The sequence below is a fragment of the Schistocerca gregaria genome, chromosome 3 (genome assembly GCF_023897955.1).
Source record: "Schistocerca gregaria isolate iqSchGreg1 chromosome 3, iqSchGreg1.2, whole genome shotgun sequence".
NCBI classification, from domain to species: Eukaryota; Metazoa; Arthropoda; class Insecta; order Orthoptera; family Acrididae; genus Schistocerca; species Schistocerca gregaria.
This window is the reverse complement of record NC_064922.1, coordinates 744,402,130-744,425,611: the sequence shown is the minus strand read 5'-3', so window position 1 is coordinate 744,425,611 and position 23,482 is coordinate 744,402,130.

Below are 23,482 nucleotides of genomic sequence, written 5' to 3'. Positions count from 1 at the left end.
TGTATCATAAACTCTTCCCAGTTCTGTAGGGATGCGATAGAAAGGTACTTGATAATGACCATATGATGGAAGAAACTGTGAGAATTCGTACCGGAAAATAAAGCGCAATTTAGCTGATATCTGAAATTCTCACTACCATTCTTAGCTAACTCCAATGTAATGGATTTCCCGCCAAACGACATAACTGTATCAGTATCCACCAGTAGGAGGCAAGGAAAGTCCAGAAGCGGGAAGAGCAGGATCTGGGAACCCGGCAGCTGTAGGATCAAATCACAGGTAGCCCCAGAATTCACAGCCAAATATATCAGTCCTAGTATCTCCCAATAGAAATCAAGTGAAAACTGTCATACACAGAGGGTATCAAGTTAATTAATTAGTCAATCAATCTGACTAAATTCAGGTAACGTAAATGGACTATTCCCAAGAGATCCACAGCCAAGTACTTTGGGGTCTGAGGATTTACAGGCTACTCGTTTCTTTGTTCAGGGCCGGTTCTAGGCGCTTCAGTCTGGAACCGCGCGACCTCTACGGTCGCAGGTTCCAATCCTGCCTCGGGCATGGATGTGTGTGGTGTGCTTAGGTTAGATAGGTTTAAGTATTTCTAAGTTCTAGGGGACTGATGACCTCAACAGTTAAGTCCCATAGTGCTCCGAGACATTTCTTTCTTGTTCAGGACAAAAGAGACTATGAGCACTATGGGATTTAACTTCTGAGGTCATTAGTCCCCTAAAACTTAGAAGTACTTAAACCTGACTAACCTAAGCACACCACACACATCCATGCCCGAGGCAGGATTGGAATCTGCGACCGTAGCGGCCGCGCGGGTCCATACCGTAGCGCCTAGAACAGCTCGCCCACTCCGGCCGGCGACAAAAGAGGGTTTAGTATGGTTTCTACTCCGCAAGCCACCCAATGGTGTGTCGCGGAGGGCACTTTACTTGCCACTGTCATTACCTCCCTTTTCTCTTCCAGTCGCGTATGGTTCGCGGGAAGAACGACTGTCTGAAAGCCTCCGTGCGCGCTCGAATCTCTCTAATTTTACATTCGTCATCTCCTCGGGAGGTATAAGTAGGGGGAAGCAGTATATTCGATACCTCATCCAGAAACGCAACCTCTCGAAACCTGGCGAGCAAGCTACACCGCGATGCAGAGCGCCTCTCCTGCAGAGTCTGCCACTTGAGTTTACTAAACATCTCCGTAACGCTATCACGGTTACCGAATAACCCTGTGACGAAAAGCGCCGCTCTTCTTTGGATCTTCTCTATCTCCTCCGTCAACCCGATGTGGTACGGATCCCACACTGATGAGCAATACTAAAGTATAGGTCGAACGAGTGTTTTGTAAGCCACCTCCTTTGTTGATGGACTACACTTTTTAAGGACTCCCCCAATGAATCTCAACCTGGCACCCGCCTTACCAACAATTAATTTTATATGATCATTCCACTTCAAATCATTCCTCAAGCATACTCCAAGATATTGTACTGAAGTAACTGCCACCAGGGTTTGTTTCGCTATCATATAATCATACAATAAAGGATCCTTCTTTCTATGTATTCGCAATACATTACATTTGTCTATGTTAAGGGTCAGTTGCCACTCCCTGCACCAAGTGCCTATCCGCTGCAGATCTTCCTGCATTTCGCTACAATTTTCTAATGCTGCAACTTCTCTGTATACTACATCATCATCCGCGAAAAGCCGCATGGAACTTCCGACACTATCTACTAGGTCATTTATATATATTGTGAAAAGCAATGGTCCCCTGTGGCACGCCAGAGGTTACTTTAACGTCTTGTAGACGTCTCTCCATTGATAACAACATTCTGTATTCTGTTTGTTAAAAACTCTTCAATCCAACCACACAGCTGATCTGATATTCCGTAGGCTCTTACTTTGTTTATCAGGCGACAGTGCGGAACTGTATCGAATGCCTTCCGAAAGTCAAGGAAAATAGCATCTACCTGGGAGCCTGTATCTAATATTTTCTGGGTCTCATGAACAAATAAAGCGAGTTGGATCTCACACTATCGCTGTTTCCGGAATCCATGTTGATTCCTACAGAGAAGATTCTCGGTTCCTAAAAACGACATGATACTCATGCAAAAAACATGTTCTAAAATTCTACAACAGATCGGCGTCAGAGATATAGGTCTATAGTTTTGCGCATCTGCTCAACGACCCTTCTTGAAGACTGGGACTACCTGTGCTCTTTTCCAATCATTTGGAACCTTCCGTTCCTCTAGCGACTTGCGGTACACGGCTGTTAGAAGGGAGCAAGTTCTTTCGCGTACTCTGTGTAGAATCGAATTAGTATCTCGTCAGGTCCAGTGGACTTTCCTCTGTTGAGTGATTCCAGTTGCTTTTCTATTCCTTGGACACTCATTTCGATGTCAGCCATTTTTTAGTTTGTGCGAGGATTTAGAGAAGGAACTGCAGTGTGGTCTTCCTCTGTGAAACTGCTTTGGAAAAAGGTGCTTAGTATTTCAGCTTTACGCGTGTCATCCTCTGTTTCAATGCCATCATCATCCCGGAGTGTCTGGATATGCTGTTTCGAGCCACTTACTGATTTAACGTAAGACCAGAACTTCCTAGGATTTTCTGTCAAGTCGGTACATAGAATTTTACTTTCGAATTCACTGATCGCTTCACGCATACCGCTCCTTACGCTAACTTTGACATCGTTTAGCTTCTGTTTGTCTGAGAGGTTTTGGCTGCGTTTAAACTTGCTTTCGCAGTAGTTTCCTAACTTGTTGTACCACGGTGGGTTTTTCCCGTCCCTCACAGTTTTACCCTCACGTACCTGTCTAAAACGCATATTACGATTGCCTTGAACTTTTTCCATAAACACTCAACATTGTCAGTGTCGGAACAGAAATTTTCGTTTTGATCTGTTAGGTAGTCTGAAAGCTGCCTTCTATTACTCTTGTTAAACAGATAACCCTTCCTCCTTTTTTTTTATATTCCTATTGACTTCCATATTCAGGGATGCTGCAACGGCCTTATGATCACTGATTCCCTGTTCTGCACTTACAGAGTCGAAAAGTTCGGGTCTGTTTGTTATCAGTAGGTCTAAGATGTTATCTTCAAGAGTCGGTTCTCTGTTTAATTGCTCGAGGTAATTTTCGGATAGTGCACTCAGTATAATGTCACTCGATGCTCTGTCCCTACCACCCATCCTAAACATCTGCGTGTCCCAGTCTGTATCTGGTAAATTGAAATCTCCACCTAAGACTATAACATGCTCAGAAAATTTATGTGAAATGTATTCCAAATTTTCTCTCAGTTGTTCTGCCACTAATGCTGCTGAGTCGGGAGGTCGGTAAAACGAGCCAATTATTAACCTGGCTCGGTTGTTGAGTGTAACCTCCACCCATAATAATTCACAGGAACTATCCACTTCTACTTCACTACAGGATAAACTACTACTAACAGCGATAAACACGCCACCACCGGTTATATGCAATCTATCCTTTCTGAACACCATCTGTGCCTTTGTAAAAATTTCGTCAGAATTTATCTCTGGCTTCAGCCAGCTTTCTGTACCTATAACGATTTCAGCTTCGGTGCTTTCTATCAGCGCTTGAAGTTCCGGTACTTTACCAATGCAGCTTCGACAGTTTACAATTACAATACCGATTGCTGCTTGGTCCCCGCATGTCGTGACTTTGCCCATCACCCTTTGAAGCTGTTGCCCTTTCTGTACTTGCCCGAGGCCATCTAACATAAAAAACCGACCAGTCCACGCCACACAGCCCCTGCTATCTGAGTAGCCGGTTGCTGCATGTAGTGGACTCCAGACCTACCCAGAGGAACCCAAAACCCCACCACCCTATGGTGAAAGTCGAGGAATCTGCAGCCCACACAGTCGCAGAACCGTCTCAGCTTCTGATTCAGACCCTCCACTCGGCTCTGTACCAAAGGTCCGCAGTCAGTCCTGTCGATGATGCTGCAGATGGTGAGCTCTGCTTTCATCCCGCTAGCGAGACTGGCAGCTTCACCAAATCAGATAGCCGCCGGAAGCCAGAGAGGATTTCCTCCGATCCATAGCGACACATATCATTGGTGCTGACATGTGCGACCACCTGCAGATGGGTGCACCCTGTACCCTTCATGGCATCCAGAAGGACCCTTTCCACATCTGGAATGACTCCCCATGGTATGCACACGAAGTGCACATTGGTTTTCTTCCCCTCTCTTGCTGCCATATCCCTAAGGGGCCCCATTACGCACCTGACGTTGGAGCTCCCAATTACCAGTAAGCCCACCCTCTGCGACCGCCGGATCTTGCAGACTGAGGGGCAACCTCTGGAACAGGACAAGCAGCCATGTCTGGCTTAAGATCAGTACCAGCCTGGGACAGAGTTTGAAACCAGTTCCTCAGACAAACTGGAGAGGCCTTCCGTTCAGCCCTCCGGAATGTCTTTCGCCCCCTGCCACACCTTGAGACGACCTCCCATTCTACCACAGTTGAGGGGTCAGCCTCAATGTAGGCACTATCCCGGGCAGCCACAGTCGTAGTCCGATCGGGGGATGCGTGGGACGAGCTGGCCGTCCCCGACAAACCCCCATCCGGACCCCCACAGTGATGCCCATTAGCAACAGCCTCAAGCTGTGTGATCGAAGCCAACACTGCCTGAAGCTGGGAGCGAAGGGATGCCAACTCAGCCTGCATCCGAACACAGCAGTTGCGGTCGCTATCCCTGCTAAAAACTGTTGTGCGAAGAACGTCTGAACTAATCTACAGAGGGCACAAACAAATTGACACAAAATTTAAACTGTTTTTAAAATACATGATTGCCTAGTAAATGCAGTAACGCTGCTACTTGCGCACTGCTGACACACTGCTCGCAGGCGGAAGGAGACTACGCGATTTTACACTATTCAGATACTAAAACGCGATGCTACAACTCTAAAATACTATAATATGCCCGAAATTTATGAATTAAACAATACAAGTACCAAAAGCACGCAAAGAAATTAGGAATTAAATTATGTAACAAATAAGTGAGCTAAGAGTATATTTTATTTATTTATTTATTTATTTATTTATTTATTTAACCTGGCAAGATTAGGGCCATCAGGCCCTCTCTTACATCTAACCAGGCATTCTACTTATTTTACAGTCATATGTTTTAGTAGGCATGTTAAACTACATCTAATACAAAAAGTGAGATAAACAATTAGAAAGGTACACCTTGAAGAATACATTATTGAAGAGAAAGATTTTAGATAGGAGTGCTGGCAGCAGGGAGTATGAGGGAGACTCATGGTGAAGGGAGGAGAAGAATAGAGAGACATGATCAAACATAATTAAGGGAAATATAAAGGAAAAGGAGACTGCGTGGCTAATAGAGATAGATGAAGAGGAAGGCATCTCAGGAGCAAGATAGGAGACGCTAGCTTTGCTATTTGACAGATGAGAGGATTGGCCTTGCACATTAATTTTGTGGAGAATTTTATGCGGATGATAGTAGGAAATGCTTCAACTTCTTCTTAAAAGCAACAGGATATTGAATTTTCTTCAAGTTAAGGGGCAGTTTGTTCCAGAGGCGGACAGCGGCAACTGAGAAGGAGTTTGCAAAAGTTTTTGTTTTGTGAGTGGGCACAGTTAGGATACCAGATAAGAGTGACCTCGTGTTTCGATTATGATGGCATGACAGGTTTTTAATCTCTGAGGCTAGGTACTGGGGTGCTTGCGCGATGAGGAGTCGGTGAAGTAGACATAGAGTGTGGTAGTCACGCAGTTTGTCTGGCCGCAGCCACCCTAGCTCGGAGTATGAAGCACTAACATGATCATATCGGCGAATGTTGCAGGTGTAACGCACACAGGCATTCATGGTTAGCTCTAGCCGTCTTTTGTTTTCACTACTCATGCCTTGTTGAATCACATCACAATAGTGGAGGTTCGGTAGAACGAGTGCTTGCACGAGCTGGCGTTTCAAGTCCTGTGGGAATATGTTCCGAAACTTTTTGAGAGCATAGAGACAAGCAGACGTCTTTCGGCACACTGCGACTGTATTCTCCGCCCAGTTGAGATGCTCGTCCAAAGTTACACCCAAGTTCTTCACTGTTTTCTGATATGGTATTGGAGTACCTTCGAGCAGAATAGGAGGTAGCCGTTCGCGGAAATCTGAACTTATTAATTTCTGATGGGCTATTAAGATTACTTGCGTCTTTTTTGCATTTAATTTAAGCCCCAGGTTTTTCGCCCAAGTCACTACTGAAGACAGATCATCATTCATCAGAGCGATTGCAGTGTTTACGTCTTCAGGTCTGACGCTTAGGTAGAGCTGGAGGTCGTCGGCATAGAAATGATGTTTACAGGAGGACAAAACCGACGAAATATCGTTGACATATAAAGAAAACAAAAGTGGTCCTAAGACTGATCCTTGTGGCACTCCCGAAGAAACATGTTTCCAGGAAGATTTTTCATTTGCGCAGACAACACATTGCTGTCTGTCTTTTAAATAGCTTTCAAACCATCTCATTGCACTATCAGAGAAATTAAGCTGTTGCATTTTTCTGAGTAATATGTCAAAGTTGACAGTGTCAAAAGCTTTGCTGAAGTCCAGTAGCGTCAATATTGTTGCCTTTCGATTGTCGATGGCATATTTCAGGTCATCAGTTACTTTAATTAGAGCAGTGTTTGTGCTGTGATGTTTACGGAAACCGGATTGAAATTTGTCATATAGACTGAATTCATGCAAGTGTTCAGAGATTTGGTCATAAACAATATATTCAAGTGCTTTGGAAACAGCAGGCAGTATGCTAATTGGTCGGTAATCACGAGGCTGTTGCGGGTTTTCGATCTTAGGGATGGGTCGAATTATGCTTCTTTTCCATGCAGTGGGGTATATTCCGTTCACGAGGGAAAAATTAAATATGTCAGTTAAGACAGGTACTAAGATATCAGCAACATTCTCAATCATGGTTATACCGATACCGTCGTTGCCTATTGCATCAGAAGAGATTCTCATTATTGCTTTTCTTGCCGTATTTGTTGTTACATGTTTTAGATGGAAGGTATCGTTGTTAGTTATCCTGTTTGGGGATTCTTGTGGACGGTAATTATCAGCCGTGCTGGTATTCAGAGGTGCAGAGAAGAATTCATTTAATTCATTAGCTGACACATTAAAAGTAGTTTCCGATTTTGCCTTTCCGACCCCCCAAGCTACGGAGATTCTTCCATAGAGTCGTGGGTGTCAGATCGCTGCATACAAGGGAGCGAGCGTGCCTGATTTTGGCATTGCGAATGCATTGTTTCCCTCTGTTCCGTAGCTTTCTATATTCTTCGAAACGCTCGGGTTTCGGATCTGCCTTGAAACGCCTGTGGGCAGCATCCCTATTAGTCATCATTTGACGTAATTCAGCTGTCAGCCATGGAGCAGGAGATTTTCTTACACGGACTGTGCGCACAGGTAAGAAAATCTCCTGCTCCATGGCTGGCAGCTGCTTTCAAACGACGGCAGGGAGCACACTGGCTGTGACCAACCGACACTGGCCGTTCAAAACAAAAACAGAAGACAGACGGCTACGCGATTTTACACTATTCATGTACTAAAACGCGATTCTACAACTCTCAAAAACTATAATACGCCCCAAATTTATGAATTAAACAATGCAAGTACCAAAAACACGCAAAGAAATTAAGAATTAAACTATGTAACAAATAAGTTAGCTAAGAGTATACGACCTGCTACTGGCAGCTGCTTATCGAACGGCGGCAGGGAGCATGCAACAGACTCCAACTGGTTTGGAAGTAATCACCTGAGAAAGAAACAGAGAACATGTGTTTCAATAGGAATTTCTCAAGTATTTAATATCAAAGAATTGCCAACATCTGATGCTCTATCCAACGGGAAGTAACCAGAGAGGAGAGGGTTGAAGGGACGAGTGAATTGGAGGGAGGAGGTGTGAGGAGGCTGCTTCTCCCAGGGTCCTCTGCTGGTGTTATTGTAAAGCAACTTAGTCAGGGCGAGCATTTCGAGCATCTGCTTCCACTGATCTGGTGTGGAAGGTGTGTATCTGGGAACAAAACATCTCAAAAGAAGCCAACATCTGGTATCCTCTGCAGGCGACCAACGACTTTCAGTCCAACACTTGAGAATGAAAGAGTCGCCAGTGGTCTAGGATGTGTGATGTGGTGCAGTGCTTGTGAAGGCCTGAACAGGAGGTTTTCCCCTAAATATGTTTAGCACATTCTGTAACAGTGTAACTATGTGCAGTGAGTGTTTTATGTTGATTTCGCTTTCATGAGAGTATTCCTTGCCTGATCAGAAAAAAACAATCTTTTTATGTATTTAATTTCGTCATTTCGATTTATTTTAGAAAACCTGAAGCTTAAAAATTTAAATGAATAGCAGAGAATCGGTGCAATGTACATACATGCATGCATGACCAAAGGAACAGGCACTGTGGCGAATACAGCCATTATGAAATTCGTTAAATGTATTCACAATTGCGAGTAAGAACAGCTATCAGTTGTTCAATGGAATGGGGATAACGGAAATTTGTGCCGGACTAAGACTCCAACCCGTATTTCCCGCTTATAGCCAGCGGTCGTCTTACTATTCGGCTGTCCATGCACGACGCACCAGCAGACCAAAACTTCCATATATCGTCAACGATGCGTCTACGACCTGTACTCATACATCCATTATGTATATTCCCCTACATTTCGTATATTCCTCTATGTGAATATACTCAATGAATATGGATATGGAAGTTTGGATGTGGCTGTGAGTTGTGACTCATTATATTCATGTTATACACTGAAGAGCCAAAGAAACTGGTACACCTGCTTAATATCAAGTAAAGCCCGGTTAGCACGCAGAAGTGCCGCAACACAACGTAGCATGGACTCGACTAATGCCTAAAGTCGTGCTGGAGGGAAATGACACCAAGAATTCTGCACGGCCGTCCATTAATCCGTAAGACACGGGGTGGGGATCTCTTCTCAACAGCACTTTGCAAGTCATCAAGATGTGTTCAAAATTGTTTATGTCTGAGGAGTTTGGTGGAGGAAGTGTTTAAACTCAGAAGAGTGTTCCTGGAGCCACTCTGTGCCAATTCTGGATGTGTGGGGTGTCGCTCTGTCCTGCTGCAATTACCCAAGTCAGTCGGAATGCACAGTCGACATGAATGGATGTCAGTGACAGGATGCTTACGAATCTAGACGTATCAGAGGTCCCAAATCACTCCAACTGCACCCGCCCCACACCATTACAGAGCCTCCACCAGCCTAAAAAACCGCATGTAGAGTCCTTGGATTCATTGGGTTGTCTCCATACCTGTACTCGTCCATCTGATAGATACAATTTGAAACTAAATTCGTCCGACCAATATTGGTGTTAACGGGCCCATGTGATTCTTAAAGCTTTGTGTCGTAGTTAAGAATGGTATATGAGTGGGCCTTCGGCTCCGATAGCCCGTATTAATGATGTTTCGTTGAATAGTTCTCACGCCGATACACCTGTTGATGGCCCAGCATTGATATAATCATCTTGGGGTTGAAGCTCTTTTCTTCCATGTTTGCTTTAACAATACGCATGTTTCTGGGTAGGGTCCGCCTTTAGCTAAACACAATTTTGTTTTTTAACCCAAATATGTTTCACTGCAGTTCCAGAAACTTCAGTGGGATTTTATTTTGCATCTGCTAAAGATAAAGAGTGTTCTTTTCTGTCTGTATACATGTAGCTATTAGTTTTTAAATCGTAATTACAGATATTTGAAAAAAACATATAAATTGCAAATTCATACCTTTTTACCACATGGTATGGTTTTTTTGATGTGTTGCGTTTGTACAGTGACCGTTTTGTTGCACAGTCTGTCATCTGCAATCACTTATACTTTGAAGAAGATAAATTGTTTAAGCCAAAATTACGATTTGAAAACCTGTTATTTCTATGCCTGAAATTATTTAAACCTATGTGCGTGTCTTTTTTACATAATGTTTCACTTACATTGAAATCTGCAGTAATTTTCGGAGGAGTAGCACTTCCGTCACGTTTACTAATTCTCTTCAGTCTTCGTTGGTCCCGGTTTTGCATGATCTTCTACCGGCCGCAGTTTTGTCGGAGATCTGATGTTTTACCGGATTCCTGATATTCACGATACAGTCGTGAAATGCTTGTACGGGGAAAGTCCTCTCTTCATTGCTACCTCGGAGATGCTGTCTCATCGCTCGTGCGCCGACAATACTACCACGTTCAAATTCACTAAAATCATTATAGCCTGCTATTGTGGCAGAACCTACGTAACAACTGCGCCAGACACTTGTCTTATATAGGCGTTGCGACAGCAGCGCCATATTCTGCCAGTTTAAGTATCTCTATATATGAATACCCACGCCTACTCCCGTTTCTGCTTCATTATTCGCCATTCAATAGTATAGGATTTATTTTCTTTTTGTTTTTCTATATATACACACTTTGTCGCAAAAGGGTGGTAATTGATAAAAGGTTCCTTTCTCTCAGGTGGCTTGCTAACATAGATGCCAAGAGAGGTTATCATATTCCTGATAAGACTTCTTTCGTTAAGGAAGGAGTACTGAATACAGCTCAAAATGACTCTGAGCACTATGCGACTTAACTTCTGAGGTGATTAGTCGCCTAGAGCTTAGAACTAATTAAACCTAACTAACCTAAGGACATCACACACATCCATGCCCGAGGTGAATACAGCTCAGAGAAAGCCTCTAAATTAAGGAATACTTTTCGTCAGAATGCCAAATGTGTTACTAATTATTCACCGGTGGATGTTGAGATTAAATTTTGGAGTGTGGGAAGTAAAAAGTGAGATGCACAGATTATAGGAGGTGTTTATAAAACAATACTAAAAAGCACAAAGAGAAAGCCTTAGGAGACATACAAAACGAAATCAAGAGGTGAGCCTCTCGTACGAAAAACGTAAAGTGCAGCTGAATCAGTTAACTAAAATAGTGCCACAATCATTAATATGAAGAAAAAGAGGTGGGCTGTATGCAGGAAGGAAAATACTGAAAACTATATTTGGCATGGTACAGAGCGAAGGTATACAAACGTAATACAGTACAGAGAATACGGGAAATAGCGGATACTATCAGAACCACAGTAGAATAGCATATTATGCACAGCTATCAAAAATGGAAATGAATGTGTTAAATAATACGAAAATGGCAAGAGATCCGATTATAGAACTGGACAGTCTACCGGAAGTACTATGTGGACAATAAATAGTAATGTGATTCTTGACATTTTCCCAGCATAAAGAGTATTCTGTGCAGTTCAGGCTCTGCAGCCGGATAACGTCGACTTTTTGCTACGATATTTCAGTTGAGAACCATTCAGCCCATTCAGCCGTCTGAAAGTGTCTTGCACAAGAGATTCCTAGTTTACATCGTTAACTTTATTCCCGAAATTGGTGCGGAGACACACGCGCAAAGGCAGCCGCTATATGAGCGACCTCTGTCGTGATTCGCGAACTCTTCGAACATTGTTCCATCTATGGCGTGCAGGACCATATCCAATGGTGATACTACATACGCGCTCTCTGTCGGAACGTCTGCTTGCACAGATAATATTCAGATGTCAAACGAATAGAATTAACTGTCGCTAGACGTGTCATTAGATACGAAATATTTTCTTTCTGGAGATGTTAAAGAAACCAACGAGTCCCAAGCTTTATCCAGCCGAAAGCCGCCATCACGGTTAATAAGATCTTCAGCCAAACTTATTCGCGTCAATTCCTTAATAAATGAATCCCAAAATGATCCCGTCAAGGACAAGATTTTCGTGGCAGAATAGTTCATGCAATTTTCCGTGGAGATACAATTCTCGGCTGAGGCTGACTTACAGGGCTATGAAAGGAGGTTCTCAATCCTGTTAAACGAACTTTTCATGCATTGCGTACGCTGTCTGACCGGTGTAGGCTTTGCCACATTGCAAGGTATTCAGACTTCTTGGTCAGTCGGAAAATGGATGGGGCATTGGTGCATTCCCTTTACCGTAAGCTCACACATACAGACATGCATGTGCAGGTCACCCAAACCATGGACGTCCTTCGAACGTGGGCACATGTTGTGCCTGATGGAGACAGACTCGCCTTGGATCTATGTTCAAAGTAATGGATATTTTCCACATTAGATCAGTGTCAGCTTCAAAGAGAAAGAAACGTGGCCACCGACAAAATCAAGAGGAGAAGGAATGGTTCAAGTCTAGGGGTTCCTTACAAATGCCAGCATATTTCGTCGAAATTAAGTACGATCTTAAGGAAACATGATATCAAAGTAATCTTTGGCCATCCTACGAAAACTTGTGGTCTTCTCTGTTCGACAAAGGACGATCTGAAATTGCGGAGGGCTGGAATATTCAAAATATTTGCCAATATGGCAACGCCTACATTGCTCAGTAAACTCATACATTGCGTGAAAGGTGCGTTGATCAGTGTTGACGAACTTACCTCTCGAAGCCCAGTAAGTCGGCCATAGCCGAGACATACCTACAGAACATTCCATGGAAATCTTGACCCAGACGAGATCCTGTTGAGATTCAATTATTAAGGGATCGGTGCAAATACGTTTGGCGGATGATTTTATTAATCTTGATAGTGCCATTCAGTGGGGTAAGGCATTGGACTCGGTGATTTCTTTAATATCTCCGAAAGAAAACATTTTATGTCTAGCAACACGTCTAGCAATTGTTAATTATATTCGTCTGACATCTGAATCTCATCTCTGCGAGCACACATTCCGACAGAGAGCGCGCATGTAGCATCACCAATATATATGCTCCTGCACGCCATGGATGGAACAATATTCAAAAAATTCCCGAATTTGGGCAGAGGTCGCTCAAGAAGCGACTGCCTTTGCGTGTGTGTCCGCGCACCAGTACACTTTAAGACTGCTGAAAGGTTGTCAGCCGGAATATCATAGCAAAAAGTCGACGTTATCCAGCTGCAATTTCGAAACTTCATGGAATAAATAACAACTTAGGAAAAAAATCAGACTCGGTTAGCTCAGTACACGGGAGAATGACTGCTGCAGGTTGCTGTGAGAATTGGCAGATAGTTTGAATGACGGGATACTGGAATCAGCAACACTGCAAGAATCAGTTTACTATCCAATACATGAGCGACTCAGCTCTGAACTCTTTCCTTCAAAACAATTCTTAGCAGCTACTGCACCAGGCACAAATTGAATTTCCCGTGAAGCTGCAACATGTAATGAACTTTACAGAGAAGAACCTAGCGCTATCCTGTTACTTAGCAATTGGTAAAGACTGTTTGGAAAGAGAAAAACAGCATGTATGTGTTCAGTGTCCGATAGTGGGCACGAACGCACAATATCATTGTTTTACTGTATCCGATAAATAATGGGGAACTATAGGCAAATGACTAATGATACAAATCAGGACCAACTATCAATTTCCGAAGAATAGGTGGCATACATCCTCATGTCACTAGCACAGTCTTACAGAGTAAGGTACGGTCACGTCTGGTACAGTTGTTACTAGGGAGACCAAAATAGTAGAGTAGGCACACGACTACATTTCCGAAGGGTTGGAGCACACTGGGTTTATTTAGTTTAATACCCGGAATTTATCGTTGTAAGATGTTACAAAAATGGAAAACCTACAGGAAATACCAAAGTAAGACTCGAAACTATTTGTGATACAGCAGAAGTACAATTTCGCCTTCCAGTTACTATCATCAGTACGACAGCTACCAAGTTATCACAGTCTATACTGTATTGGATGGAAAAACCTTTTGAAGTGTTACCAGTACAAAATCTAACGTTCCACAACAACACCTTAACCTTGATCTAATACAATCACTGTAAGAACTGAGGATTCACAAAAAGGACGAATTTGAGCAGAACAAATGTTCCAGAATATTTAGCACTGTAGAGACAGTCAACGGTATAACATCATGACTATAATCACTACCATTACTAGCGCAGCCTTGGTTCTACTAACAGTTTGTGTAGTCTGCTTATGCTTATAACATAAAATCACTCATCCATTGAATAACCAATACATCAAGTACCTGTTGAGTGGCTAAATAGTTTAAGTAGTAAATGGGGTTCAGCTACTCCTTCAAATAAACACAATCTCTGGGCACCACTCTTTCCCTTTGCAGTCAAACGAGAAGGCTAAATTGTGTTAATAGAAGAAACATGAAATATGATTGTAAACTTCTATTAAAGCGCGAGGATTCAACACACAATACAGGATTAAGAAACCAAACAAAATCTTCGTTAATAAGCGTTAACATGCATTTGAATAACCTAATTACACGCTACGACAACAAAAGCGACGGACAACGGAGGAATTACCGAAAAGGGGCGGAAATTCGTAGATGTAATGTACAAGTACAGACAAACGAACAATTACAACTTCTTAAAAATTGGACGATTTACTCAAGAGCTTGACAAACTGAGTAAGTCAATATGCAGATGATCTCCCTCCGGGCCTTAAGGCAGCTGTATTCGGCTTGGTACTGTTGCATGTCCTCCTGAGGAACACCGTGTCATATTCTGTCCAACTGGCACGTTCGATCGTCATAATAGCTGCTTGTCCAGGCCATAACGCTCCAAAAATTCTCGACTGTATTGGCCATACTAGGGCTGTACAAGTACCGAGACAAGCAATAGAAACTGTCGCCCTGTGTGTGATGACATTTCTATTTTTTAAGCAGACTTCTGACGGGATTCATGCCTCTCCATCTCAGAGTAGCATTTTCAATATACGTTCTTAATTATTTTCAGCATGTACTTCCTCTACAGTTTTTACCCTCTACAGCTTCCCCTAGTATCAGGGACGTTATTACCTGATGACTTAACAGATGTTCTATCATCCTGTACCTTACTCTTGCCTCCCGTGTGACCGAGCGGTTCTAGGCGCTTCAGTCCGGAACCGCGCTGCTGCTACGTTCGTAGGTTCGAATCCTGTCTTGGGCATGGATGTGTGTGATGTCCTCATGTTAGTTAGGTTTAAGCAGCTGTAAGTCTAGGGGACTGATGATCTCAGATGTTAAGTTCCATAGCGCTTAGAGCCATTGGAACCATTTGAGCCTTATTCTTGTCAGTGGTTTCCGCATATTCCTTTCCTCTCCGATTCTGTGCAGAACTTCCTCATTCCTTAGCTTACCAATTCACCTAATTTTCAGTATTCGTCTGTAGCACCATATCTCAAACGCTTCGATTCTCTTCTTTTCAAATGTTCTCGTAGTCCATGTTTCGCTACTATACAATGCTGCACTCTAAAGGTAAATTCTCAGAAATTTCTTCCTCAAATTAAGACTATGTTCGATACCAGCAGACTTCTCTTGGCCAAGAGTACACTTTGGCAATCCCAGTCTGATTGTGATGTCCTCTCTGCTCCGTCCGTCATTGGGTATTTTGTTAACTAAGTAGCAGAATTTCTTTACTTCATTTACTTTGTGACCATCAATCCTGATGTTAAGTTTCTCGTTGATCCCATTTCTGCCAATTTTCATTAGTTCGATTTACTCTCAAAACGTATTCTGTGCTCAGACTTTTAATTACATTTAGCAGATCATGAATTTCTACTTCACTTTCACTTATGACAGCAATGTCATCAGCGAATCGTATCATTCATATCCTTTCACCTTGAATATTAATTCCACTCCTGAACCTTTCTTTAATTTCCATCATTGCTTCTTCGATGTATAGATTGAAAAGCAGGGACGAAAGACTACATCTCTGTCTTACACCACTTTTAACCACAGCACTTCTTTGGGGTCTTCTACTCTTATTATTCCCTCTTGGTTCTTTTACATGTTGAATATTACCCGTCTCTCCCTGCAGTTTATCACTAATTTCTTTAGCATTTCGACCATCCTGCACCGTTTGACATTGTCGAACGCCTTTTTCCAAGATGGAAAATCCTATGAACATGCTTGGTTTTTCTTTAATCTTGCTTCCATTATCAACTTCAAAGTCGGAATTGCCCCTCTGGTGCCTTTACCTTTACAAGAGCCAGACAGATCGTCATCTCACACACTTTCAACTTATTTCTGGTGTTCTGTATATTACTGTTGACATCAACTTGGATCTATGAGATATGAACTGACTGTGGGATAACTCTCGCACTTGTTGGCTCCTTGCAATCTTCGGAACTGCAGATTATGTCTTTCCGAAAATCTGATGATATATGACCAGTCTCATTTTTCACACCAACAACAATAGACGTTTTGTTGACAATTTCGCCCATTAATTCAGAAATTCTGATGGGACGTTATCTATCCCTTGTGCTTTATTTAATCTTAAGTCTTCCGAACCAATTTTAAATTCTGATTCTAATACAGGATCGCATATCTCTTTCCTACCGGCTCCTGTTTCTTCTTCTATCACGTCTTCAGACAAGTTCTCCCCCACATAAAGTCTTTCAGTGTACTCCTCCCACCTTTTCGCTCTCTTCTCTGTAGTGAATAGTGAAATTCCCACTGCCCTCTTAAAGTTACCACAATTGCTTTTAATTTCGCCGAAGATTGTTTTGACTTTTTTGTATGCTCAGTCAGTTCTTCCCACAATCAGTAAGTAAGTTGTATTTCTGTATTCCTGAATTTCCCTGAACGTTCTTAGACTTACTATCAGATGAAGTATTTGTCCCGTTATTCACGGTTTCTTCGCATTTACCTTGTGTTGTACCCTGCCTACTCGTCAAATATGGGGTGCCTAGGAAACCTGCTTTCTCGGATCACTAGACAACAATTCAAGCAAATCCTATTAACGAATTTTCTTACAGAAAATAAACGACAATACTGAACGTTGACAGCAACATAGATATGTCGCAAGCAAAGAATGACATGCAAATAAGAAATCTCTTCAGTATAAACAGTTCCAATACAAGTGTAGTAATACAGTGGATGCTTCTATCCAGGTCGCTGCTCTGGGTCCGCAGCTCGTTGTTTAGCGGCTAGCGTTGCGGCCTCTGGATCATGGGGTCCCAGGTTTGATTCGCGGCCGGGTTGGGAATTTTCTCTGCCCGGGGCTGGGTGTTTGTGTTTTCCTCATCATTTCTTCATCATCATCATCATTCGTGACAGTTGCTAGAAAGGATTGAGTGAAAATTTGACTGTGTAAAATTTGGAACTTTGTCCGGGCGCTGATGACCACTCAGTTGAGTGCCCCACAAACCAAACATCATCATCATCATCATCGCTGGTCTTAACGCTTCTGTAGAACTCGCAGAACTGAGTCGTGGGCAGGTGGTGCGTCGTTTATGTCTTCTTCGTGTAGAGGGCGCTGCCATCGCGTTGTCGCCCTGGAGAGGGATCGGTCAGTGTGCAATTGGCTGACATCATCTCACACCCCTCTCTCCTCTAACTTTCCCCCTTGGCGTGCCGGAGCTTCACCTCACCGGAACACCCCTTAGTGCCTATGTTTCTCTTCCCAACTACCAAAATTGCCGTTCATTCCTCTTCAACTTAACTGCCTAATAAACTGCTCATTATCACAGTATCAATAGCCACAGAAAATTCAAGTGTGTCTCTTAATTCATTACTATATCCACATCATATTGCTTTGAGCGATGATACTTTTGACTGCTCTCTTAAACTTCAGCCTACTATTCGTCATTACTAAGGTGTGATCCTGGTCTACATCTGCCCCTCAGTATCGTCTACGACACAGTATTACATTGACTGCCATGGTATAGTTGGGTTACCGACCCCTTGGGACCATTTATTTTTTTCAGTATACTGCTTTGGTTTTCGACAAGTAAACTTGTTAAGTGCAAATAAAGTGAAAATATGGCATTTTAGTATCTTTTTTTAATCTTTTTTGCATGAGTTACATATGATTCACATGGCTCCAGAGTAAAGGTACCAAGTGTGTCAACCGGCCGGTGTGGCCGAGCGGTTCTAGGCGCTTCAGTCTGGGACCGCGCCACCACTATGGTCAAAGATTCGAATCCTGCCTCGGGCATGGATGTGTGTGATGTCCTTAGGTTAGTTACGTTTAAGTAGTTCTAAGTTCTCTGTAACCGCGCCACCGCTACGGTCGCAGGTTTGAATCCTGCCTCGGAAATGGATGTATATGATGTCCTTAGGTTAGTTAGCTTTAAGTAGTTCTAAGTTCTAGGTGACTGATGAACTCAGGTGTTAAGTCCCATAGTGCTCATAGCCATTTCAGGTGAGTCGTTTGCTATGTCGCCAATAATTTTAACTTTGTACTCCTGTCAGTTTTTCATTCCACAGCATTGTTTGTGTACAGTTCCATTATTGCTTTCCTGCATTGTTGCTACAGTTTTTATTCAGTGTTGTTTGATCTGTAACAAAGTGATATTGTGGCAGAAGAAAATGTCTCTTGGAAGTTATTGAAACGGCTGCTAAATCACGCAGGGCTAACAGGTAATTAGGGCTGTGGAAAGGGCCAGGGCAGTTGCGGCCGGACTCATTTCGCAATTGTAATTTATTATCATTTATTTCACAAATACACTTTTGAAAGAATTAAATTTTTTTCACGGCTGAAGGCCTCGAAACAGATGCTTTAGTATAAGTTCAATTTTGAAATGACTTGACACGCAGTTAAATTTACGAAAAAGATAAATCGTATACATATATGAGATCAGCATGCGGAGCGGGTGAAGTCTGCTGGATTAAATCTTCAAAATTCCAAATATACTATGAGAATTACTGAAGGCTGAAGACCACAATGTTTTAAGATGCTAACAGGGCTGATGGCCCACAGGGTTCACATGGAGAGATAAACAAACGCATTAATATGGCTGAAGGCCGCAAAGTTAAATTCTACAAATTAAGGAAATATATATTGCAACAATCGGTAAAACTATAAAATAACTTAAAAAATTTCCTTTTTGCAACACCAACGGCGGAAGGCCGACAATAGCTTGTAAAATATTTTAGAGGCAATTACAATAACCTTTCAAGAGCAGAAGGCGATAATGTTTGGACATGAAAGAAACTCTGAGAACATGTTTCCAGGGCTGAAGGCCCACAACTAACCTAGCCACATTAAAAATGTAAAATACAGTTAAATTACAACAACATTAACACTGCCAAAAAGATAATTAAGAGAACGGCACTCAGGAGTCTCCAGAGGATCCGTCTGCCCTCGTTCACTTAGGTGAGACATGTTGTGAGTCCAACTACACTTAATTCGTGTGAACCCAACCAAGGGACACTCACGGACCGACAGACCAACCACTTGCTTGCCACGACGGAGTACACGAGAATTGAAGCCCCCCCCCCCCCCCCCCCAAAAAAAAAAATAAAAGTAGCGCTATCCCCACATAAACGCGTATGTGAACTGACCTGCCAAAGCTACACACAATATTGGGCAGCAACAACAGGTGACAAAAAAGACACTGCCTAAAAACCACGTTAGCGGCCAGGTAACCAGAACACTAACGGCCACAAGGCAGAAAGTTGCACTGGTTCACTTCACTACGAAACAAGATAATACGGTTGACTTCACCCATAATGAACACTGCCTGAATTTACGTTAGCGGCCAGGGCACGTAACCAGAACACTAACGGCCACAAGGCAGAAAATTCCGACTTGACTATGGATAAATTAATTTGATCAATTCCACCTGACGGCTGCTGTCTCGAATACTTCACTCGTTGTTCCTCACAGGATAATCTCCACAACAGCAATGCCGGAACCAACAACGTAATGCTCAAAACCACCTAAACTTCACATCCTGGGTCGGCGGGCGATGATGCTCGTACCGATCAGACAGCTCCAGACAGACACTGCGCAGAGACCACCAACCGCCCATATGTCCTCGGACGAACCGACCGACGAACAATCCACCAAAAGTCAGGCCCAGCTTAAGTGATGCGTGGCGGCAACGGACGAGCGGGCGATGTCCACGCAGGGCTCACTGCTGCTGCAAGCCGGCAACTGGCTGGCCCGGGCTGCGCTCCAGACGCGTTGCAACTCCCTGCCAGGGCCCAACTCACGATCCGAGCTGCCGCAGTGAACACCACTCCTCGCACGTTCCGACTGACTCCACGACAGATGACAACCTGGAAGTAGTAGCAGTCGAGCAAAGACCCTATCAGAGGGGATATATCGATACGAGCTACTAGCGTCGATGACGGTCAGGCAAAAAAAGCAACTCAGTAACGCCAGTAATTTAAATCAGTGTGGTGAGATGGAAATAAGTTCAAACAGAGTGTAAACTACCAAGTGATGGGACGACGAGCTATGCACGGCTCAGTTATGAAGATGAACAAAGGCATGTTCAGCAGCTTTTAGATGAAGTTATGGATGTAAGTGATGAAGATCCTGTGTCTTTGTTTGGTGATAGCTGAGACGAATTTTTACCAGAGGAGACAGGAAGCGAAACCGGAAGTTCTGATGATGAAATCACATCAGTGAAGGTAGTAAGAAGAGTCTTATGTCCATGTTCAGTTAAAGAACCAGACTTCACAGCTGTAAAAACCAGGCAACAAAGCACCTCTAACCTTGTTAGTGCCATAACTACTGCAGATGATTCAGGTTCAATTGAAGTAAGTGTATCATCAGAAAGTTATGAAGATGAAGATGACACACTTACAACAAATTCTAATGAGGTTGTATGGGGGGCAGTTACTGGTAAAAATATCAAAAACTTTACATTTATAAATTCCAGTTCTGATGTAAATGCTTTTGTTGCACGAACTCTCAAAGGCAAGACGTCATACGATTTCTACAAATATTTTGTAACTGTTTAAATTTTAGATTATGTGACTCAATAAACTAATTTGTACCCAAAACAAGTCTTTGAAAGTCATTCAGTAACTCTTAATTCACGAATGAAAAAGTGGACTGATGTCAGCAAAACCAAAATTGAACAATTTTTAGGATTTTTGTTGCGGATGTCACTAAATGTAAAGCCGAGGATTCCAAATTATTCGTCAACAGATATGCTCTTTCACAACAATGTAAGAAATATAACGTCACGCAATCGTTTTGAACTGCTTTTACATATGTGGTATTTTTCCGATAACAGCCAGTGCCCACCGGGAAACCGCTTATTCAAAATTCAGCCTCCTATTGATAAATTACTACATAGTTTCCAACGTGCAGTTGTGCCGTGGAATGACGAAACACTTGTGCCATTTCGAGGAAGACTAAGTTTCATTCAGTATATAAAGAACAAGGGTCATAAATCCAGAATTAAATTGTTCAAACTTTGTCTAAATGGTGGCTACACCTGGAATATTGAAGTTTACAGCGAGAAGAATGCGAATCCTGGTGTTCCTCTTGTCACTTCTGTTTTTATGAACCTTATGAGTGGATTACTAAATCAGGATAGAATCTCGTTGTTGTTGTTGTGGTCTTCAATCTTGAGACTGGTTTGATGCAGCTCTCCATGCTACTCTATCCTGTGCAAGCTTCTACATCTCCCAGTACCTACTGCAACCTACATCCTTCTGAATCTGCTTGGTGTATTCATCTCTTAGTCTCCCTCTACGATTTTTACCCTCCACCCTGCCCTCCAATACTAAATTGGTGATCCCTTGATGCCTCAGAACGTGTCCTACCAATCGATCCCTTCTTCTAGTCAAGTTGGTAGAATCTTATATATAGACAAATTTTACAGAATTGTTCATCTATCACCCGAGCTACTTGAACAATCAATACATTTGGTTGGTACTCTAAGATCAAACAGAAAACTCAATCCTCAAGATTTTGTACAGGCAAAACGGAAGAAAGGGGAACACAAAGCAAAGTACCACAGGTGAAGTAGCACTGAAATGGAAAGATAAGAGGGATGTTCTGATGCTGAGTACTGTTCACGGAGAAGAAGAAGAAGCAGAAGTTCAAACCAGGAAGGCCACAAATAAGAAACCAGTAATGATAATTGGGTATAAACAGTCAAAGTCTTTTAGAGATCATTCTGACCAAATGAAGTCGTATTCGCATTGTCTAAGGTGGGGTGTGAAATGGTACAGGAAGCTTAGAATTGAATTGTTGACTGGGTCAGCACTGGAAATGCTGGAAACTGCACCACGGAGCTTTAAATGGAAAAATGTCCGTAAGTTGTATTTACTTCACGTAGCCTGAAGGGAACACTTCCTGTGATTTACATTTAACTCACGTGACACTCAATGTGTCACGCCGAAACACCTGTAGTACCTACGTTTCTCTTTCCAACTACCGTAACTGCCCTTTTTAGAGACGTCCACTCCTCTTCAACTAAACTGCCTAATAAACTGCTCATTATCAAAGTATCAATAGCCTCAGAGAACTTCAAGCATGTTTCTTCATTCCTTACTACATTCATACCACATTGCTTTGCGCGATGTTATTTTCTGACTGGTCTATTAAACTTCAGCCTACTATCATCATTACTTTGTGGTGATCCTGGTCTACATCTGCTCCTCGGTATGGTCTACGATGCCATATTTTATTTCGGAATCCCTGCCAGACCATCATGTAATGTAATTGAGATCTTCCTATGTCTCCCGGTCTTTTCGAAATATACCTTCTCCTCTTGTGATCCTTCAGCAGAGTATCAGTGTTTCTCTTCTTTCATTTCTACTACCAAGCCCACAATGTCCCATAACCACGTAACACTTTCCTCTTTTCCGTCCCCTAGAACGGGATACGCCCCCATGAATATTAGAGTTCCGTTCCCCTTTACGTACTGAGTCACCCATTCAATATCCTCATATACTTTGTCTACGTCTTCATACTTGGCTTGTGACGTCAGCATTTATACCTGTACTATTGTTATCGGTGGTGTTTTGCTGTCGATTCTGATGAGAGCTACCCTAGCGCTAGACTGTGACAGTAGCTCACTCTCTGCCCTACCTTCCTGACCATAAAGAATCCTTTTGACCGATTATGTTCCCGCTTGGAATTTGCGCCCGAGCTATAGTCCGTTTTAGTGAACGACGTGCGGGCTGTCATCAGCGTTTTACTTTTTGTACGGTGTACAATATGGCGAAGGCCATTTAATTTTTAGTTTTTGTCCTCCGTTTCTCTGTGGTGTATTTTATAGCTCTTTCTCCACGTCCCTGATTTTAGCTGTCTTCTCTTCGTCGATTGGGGCTAAGGTGTAGCCGTTTCTTAACTCCTCTCTGTCTTGACTTGGGCACGTATGACCCCAGTTGCTTTTGCGCCCTAAAACAAAACGAAACAAAACTATACTTCTCAAATCACCTAACGGTGTACTGCGGAGGGTACTTCTGATACCACTAACTGGTCACCCCTTCCCTGTTCCACTCGCAAATGGCGCGTGGAAGAAGCTCTAATTTCTCGAAATTTCTTGTCGTGTTTGTAATGGATTCCCTCCTTTGAACCATCGTACGAGCATCGAAATGGGAGATATTGATGTAACCCAACTCGGAATATAAAGGTAATGTAATGTGCTTTCGTGGCTGCGAAAGCTCAAGGAAGGCAGGAGGTCGTGCGACAAGAAACCAAGACAATCTCGGCCTTGCACCAGCCGGTCTGACGAAGTGGTGGAGCGAATGGAGAAAGTTGTTTTGGAGGATAGCCGAATGAATGTGGAGCAAAT